Source organism: Grampus griseus (assembly GCF_964374135.1).
Source record: "Grampus griseus genome assembly, chromosome: 18".
Taxonomy (NCBI): domain Eukaryota; kingdom Metazoa; phylum Chordata; class Mammalia; order Artiodactyla; family Delphinidae; genus Grampus; species Grampus griseus.
The window spans coordinates 44,469,318-44,476,115 of record NC_139012.1 but is presented as its reverse complement, the minus strand read 5'-3'; the positions used below and the strand labels follow the sequence as shown (position 1 = coordinate 44,476,115).

Genomic DNA, 6,798 nt, shown 5'->3' with positions numbered 1-6,798 from the left:
TATGAAGGATGCAAAGTTTTATATTTCACTATATTTTTCATAATTCTAAGAGCAGGTTTTAAGACAAGTTTTCCTTTGTGATGTTGATTTCTTACAATATTCACCCAATTTCTCTGAAACTAAAGGGCAAACCTAGCTGGTCCATTCAGTGTCACGTTTTGAGTAACACATCTTTTCCATTCTAAAATAATATTTACCACCAATAGTGCTGTACAATTTAAGTAAACCTAAAGAAACTTTTTTTTTTCCCAACTTTTCAGGACTTTATTTGGTTTCCAGGACCAGATTCTGTACATTTCCAAGCTTCCTACTCCAACACCACTAATAGTATTTCACCTTCAAAAGTTTGAATTTTTTTTTTTTTTCTGGAATGTCAATGATATTCATGGTTTGCTGGTTACATCTTCAAGTCACACTTCTCCTACTTTACTTTTTAATTGTGCATTTTTCCAGCCAGCATGTTTGTTGTCTTTCTCCTGAAGAATCTTGTTCCACTCCTCTAGGACCTTCGCCTCTTCCAGAAGGGCCTTTCCCTCCTCTTGAAAAACACTGTTCTCCTCTCTCAGAGCCTTGTTCTCTTCACAAAGGGCCTGTTCCTCCTTCCACAGAACTTGTTCTTCCATCTCCAGTGCAAGTCCTTCTTCCATCAGGGCCTGTTGCTCCATCCTGATCGCACATTCCTGATGCTGTAGGGCATTGATCTCCTCATGTAGAGAACTTATTTCTTGAAGTGTTTTCGCCTCGTTCTGGAAGGCTTTCTCCTGTTCCCTGAGAGCCTTGATCTGAACTTCCAGGGCTCGATTCTGTTGCCAATAAGACTTACTTTCTGTGTTCAAGGCGTTGATTTTTTTCCCCAGGTGGTTTTTGATTTTCTAAAATCACACTTTTAAACATACACAGCAGCTGGTTTCGCTGTCTCAGGGACTGGTTCTCCCCCCGGATTAACTGATTGCCCATTCGGAAAGCTTTGTTTTCTCCTGGAAGGGCTTTGTTTTCTCCCCAGAGGGACTTGTTTTCTTTTCTGAGAGCCTTGTTCTCAGCCCTGGACACCTTATTGTCTCTCTGAAGGTTTTTTTCCCACCTCCTGAGATCCACGTTTAAGCTTGTTTTGATCTTGGGTACAAGAGGAAAACAAATGCAATGTCTTTCGTCTTTTAAATTCAGAGACAACCATTGTTTCTTAGTGTTTTATCTGAGAAGAGTATATAAACTCCTGGTGTGCTGGGTTCAACCAAAGGTGAACTAATGATATTTGGAATAAAAAAGGTCCTAGATTTGTTGAGAATGTGTTTGTATAGAATTGGCTGTTGGTTGACTTGCACAAATAGTAAACCCAGCAGGGATCTAAGAAGGCTCAGCGAGGCTCACTGGAGGGGAAAAAAAAGTGAATTTATGAAGAGAAGTCAGCAAATTAACTATTAGGTTGATATAAAAAAACTGAATAAGTTTAAATCTCAACACACAAAAATTACACAATAATAATTCTAGATTACATATTGAATCTAGATGCCAGATAAAAGTTAATGTGTTGAATTGTTATGTGTTAAACTAAGCTAAACTCTGAGCTAAACTATGTATAATCAACTATTAATCTTTCACTAATATATTCATTATTTTAATTAAATCATCTGCTATTGGTGTGGAAAAATACCATCTATTTTTTTAGAAAATGTCTTGCTTTGTGAGAACTAGAAAATATTTTTTAAAGAAGTTATACACTATAATTTTTACCATATTTACCTAGGCATTAGTAGTAATATTACAAATTTAAACAAATATTCACATACATTTCTCTCGTCTCTGAATTCCCTGCAAGGCTGATTCCTCTTAGTACTAGAAAACAACTTGTCAAGATTTTGTCATCAATAGTGATGTCATATGCTGGTGACTCTAATGATATAATGGGTGCTATACATAGTGTTTGGCTGGTTTTTGGTATGTTTTTTAAGAAAAAAATATAATTAAAAAGTAAGGTCATATTAGATACCTGTCTATACTATTAGTGAATATGTATTTAGTCCTTGCTTTCATCTAAATTATTAAAATTAATTTATAAGATTGATTTTTGTTATAAGCAAAATAACTTCTAATTATCATAACCTAGGAATTAACAAGTACTAGTAAACACTGTACAATTAAAGATGAAAATACTTTAAACGATTTTAAGATCATTGAAACAATAATATACTCAATAATCAGTATTAGGTTAATTTGTAAATTATACTAAGGAAATAGCATTGGACACATTTTAATTCCAGTAATCCTATATAAGGTAAATTTTTAGATTATCCAATATATGTCCACTGTTAGAATATAAAACAAGAGTATTTTTATAATTTTTTAAAATGTAAACTTTTGGTGAAATATTAAAACATTTAAATATTACTATATTAAATAGATGTCACAATGTTTTAACTATTTATACTTATAAATTTATAATTGGCTTAAGGTATAAACTTGAAAATAGAATATATAATAATATGTATAATCCCAAACCACTCACCTTCATAAAGATTTACCAGTTTATTCACTGTGCCAGATTTCTTACCAGCTATTTACATTATATCTGTTTAATAAGATTGCAAAAGTATTTTTCTCACACAGAAAAATACTATTACTATTTTATTTCTAACTTAATAAAATAGTAAAAAAAAAAAATTATAATGGCATGGAATGAGAGTTAATGTAAAATTAAGAGGATCTATGTGAAAATTTTCAATTTCTTTGTTTTTAACTTTATGAGAGTGAAAGATCCATTTGATCAGCTTCATCTATAATTTAATTGAGAAAGTATTTTATGTAACTATGTACCGGCTTCTTCTTTATACTAGTGTTTCTAGTCTAGCTGTTTTACTACTGCTACCATGGTAGCTGAAGATTCAGAAAGAGTTCCAAAGACATTGGAACATTCTGTGTTAGAATGTTGCAATTCTTGAGACTTAAGGACAAACTGGGAAACAAGAAGAAAGTCTCTGTTGCCCTTGATCTATTGAACAAAGTGAATTTATAATTTAAAACTTTCCCTCAATCTACAGGCCCAGATGGTTTCATCTATGGATTCTTTTAAATATTTAAGAAAGAAAGAATATTAATATTTCTATGAACTCTTTCAGATGAGAGAAAAAAAAAAGAACTTGTTGTTTTGAGACCACATTACTTTACATAAAACCCTGGCAAGGATATTATAAGAAAGAAAAACTATAGTCAGAAGTATCTCATAAACACAGATACAAAAATCCTAAACAAAAGATTAGTACACCAAGTACAACAATACATAAAATGCATAATGTGTCATCCATTTAACCAAACTGAATTTAATTCATGAACACAAGATTGAGTTAACATTGAGAAATCAATTAATGTAATTCACTACATTAATTTGTTCTGTTAAGAACAAAGGAGAAAACTTTCATCTCCTGCCAAGATGAGAAAAGTAAATTCAGAAGATTCAGAAAAAGCATTTTATAAAACAAAAATCGACACTTTCATCATTAAAACCAAAACCAAACTAACAATACCATCACCAACAATTTTTTCGCACAGTAAGAGCAGAAAAGAACTTCTTTAATTCAATTATAAGTGTTAAGAAAAACCTGCAGAAACATGCCAGATGATAAAATACAAATAGATCACAAGTATATAAAGATGTCCGCTATCATCACTTTCATTCTTCATTTTCCTGGAATTTTTACTATTACAAGATAAGAAAGTATGTAAGGATTAGAAAAAAATAAGGCTCTCAGGATTTGCAAGTAATATTTCAAACATTTCTGAGAAAATGTTAAATTATTATAATAAAATAGTTAAACTACAGCTAACCTATTAAAATTAAATATGATTTAGTAAGCTTATTGGATATAAGGTCAATCTAAAATCAGCTTTATTTACATATATTCAACTAATGATTGGAAAAGGAATTTTATAATTATATATTATTTACATTGGCAGCAAAAGCATCTAGAAATGAATTTATGCAAGACCTCTATATAGAAAAATATAAACATTATTGAGAGAAATTACTGAGGTACAAATAACAGGAAGAGTAGACCATGTTTATGACTGGAAGTTTCAATATTGGAAAGATGTTAAGCTTCGTCAAATTGATTTATATATTCAATGAATTCTCTGGAAAAATAATCCCAGCAGTTTGTATAAGCTCGTGTGTGTAAAATGAAAAGTTGATTCTCATATTTCTATTTAAATACCAGGAAAAGCAATGACAATCTTAAAAAGAAGATCAACTTTCTAAAAAGCTATAGTAAATCAAAAAGCATTGTATGAATTCAAGGATAGACAAGTAAACCAATGGGACAGAATAGGAAGCTCAGAAACAGATGTACAAATTCATGGACTCTTGTTACATGGGACAAAACTGAGAAATCTCACAAACAACAGAGTCAAGTGAAATAAACAATACATCTCACATGATTTTATTTGAAATGCAAAATCATGTGATAATGTATGATAATAAAAGTCAAAGTAAAGAGAATTTCTTAGAGGTAGGGATGTGCTAATGATGACATGCTAGTAGTGTTCAATTTTTACTTCTAGGTGTGTATTCCTAGAGTTTGCTTATTGTTTGACATTTCATAGAGCTACCCACATGATTTGTGTGCTTTTTATGTATGTATGATTTACTCAAAATATTAATGTAAAAAGCAACAGGAGAAATGTTCACACATACATTGATGTATGTGTGTGTTTGATGTTTTTATAGAAGTCTACCACTTAATAGCAGTGTTATCTTGGGCAAGGTAACTTTTTCTCTCTTCGTTTCGTCAACCGCGGAATGAAGAATACCTGATTATTTTCGTATGTGGATACAATGAATTGAACTACATGTAAGGTACTTGGAAGTTTGTGTGGCCCGTGATAAGTGTGAGTCACAACCACCACCATCATCATCATCATTATTATTTTTATTTTGCATTTTACTTATAGTGAAAAGAACTTTCTAACATGTCTTTGCATCTGCATCAAATATCACTGGCATTGTTGCTCCTTTCACAAAATTTGCTGTTTCAGAATTTTCTAAAATTCTTGGTCAAATACGTTATTTCTGATCTCTTCAGATAAATCATAAACTTCAAGCCAGTCTTGCCTTTGATTATCATTCAAAAAAATAAATATAAGAAAGGGAAACAGAGAAAGTGACTCCCTATTTATTTATTAATAATATTAGAAGATAAAGACTTGATTAAAGGAAAACAGATGTCATGTTTAATAACATCATTTTAGAATGGAAAGTTTTCAAGCTTTCTAAACTTTTTTTCTAAATATCTGTTTATTGATTTGTAGATGAATAATCTGCTTTCAGACTTTTAATTTCTTTTAACTTGTTGACTAGTGCCATGCTCTATTTAGTAATGTAAGAATAGTGCCCATATAATTGCAGATTATTGGGTAGAGCTAATATAGTAAAGATTCAAAATCACATCCTCAGGAAACTTCTTGCATCTAATCAGGGGTCACCTAACACCATTTTGTAGTTAACATGATTTATTTTCTGTGCTTTTTTGTTGAAGGCTTGGCACATATTGATTGCATAAAACATTTTATAAAAAATAAAACACCACATAAAAAATTGTGGTGTTTACAAAGTCAGTATTCTAGAATTAAATATCTTAACATTTAAACTAGTGTAGTCTGGCCCTGGCTCTTGTCACTTTCCAGTTCTATGACCTTAAAAGTCCTTCTAGAGAATGAGCTGTCTCTGCTCTAAATCAGCCTAAATGACTCTTATCTAAAGTAAAATCAGGACTTTTGAGGAGGGAGCAGCCACAGGAATGCCAGGACCACAAATCCAGAGACACTTGGGTATGAAGGTTGAAGTTATAACTTAAATCTTAAATATTATAGTCCACAAGTTATTTGAGCTCCTGAGATTGGGAAAATAGCACAAGGAAAGTAAAAGACAAGCAGGAATCAAGCATGACTAATGTGGTATTATTGAGATTTTTGACATACCATTCCCAATAGTATCATTATGCTCTGAGTTGTATCCCCCCAAATTCATACGTTGAAATCCTAACCTCCAGTAATTCAGAATGTGAATGTATTTGGAGTTAAAGTCTATAAATAGGTAACTATTATAAATTAAAATGAGGTCATTAGGGTGGTCCCTAATCCAATATAACTGGTGTCCTTGTAGGAAGAGGAAGTTTGGATACAGGCACAGAGGGAAGGCCATCTAAGGACAAAAGGAAAAGATGGTCACACCCAAGTATCAGAAGAAATTAATCCTGCTGACACCTTAATCTTAAACTTCTAGCCTCCAGAACAGTGAGAAAATATGTTTTTGTTTAAGTCCCTTAGGGGTACTTTGTTATGGCAGGTCTAGCAAACTAATGAAAAAATCATTCTTCTCTGTTTAAGTTCTGAAAAAATTGACCTTTGAGGGTGTACAGTAAAAGTTTAATGAATACATGGCCGCATTCTAATTTCTATAAGTAAAATGGGCATCCACTTGTGCTATCTGCCCTAGTAACATACATACACACACACACACACACGCACACGCACACACACACAGAAATGTATATATATAATGCTATTGCTCTGCTCTGGTATAGAACTGGTACAATGGGACTTACTGTTTTATTGGATCCTATCGATATTTGACTCATTAACCTAAAATGCTTTGGGCTTTTGGGGTGTAAAGTCAAATTCTATTACAAGTTATAATTATTCAGATATAATATATTATGGCATGCTTCACTTTAAGTCCCTGTCCCAAGGAAGATCTTTTCTGAAAATATTTTTTTTCCTTATAATGAAAATTGTATTTGCTTTCCACTT

At 31.9% G+C, this 6,798-nt stretch overlaps 1 pseudogene across 1 annotated transcript; it reads right to left on the bottom strand.

The window, feature by feature from the left end:
• Positions 1-433: 433 nt before the first annotated feature.
• On the bottom strand, positions 434-2,509 carry LOC309835897 (annotated as a pseudogene). Its single transcript has 2 exons — positions 2,504-2,509; positions 434-1,113 (listed from the first exon to the last, which is right to left on the bottom strand). The product of its transcript is annotated as an uncharacterized misc_RNA (transcript).
• Between the last annotated feature and the right edge of the window lie 4,289 nt (positions 2,510-6,798).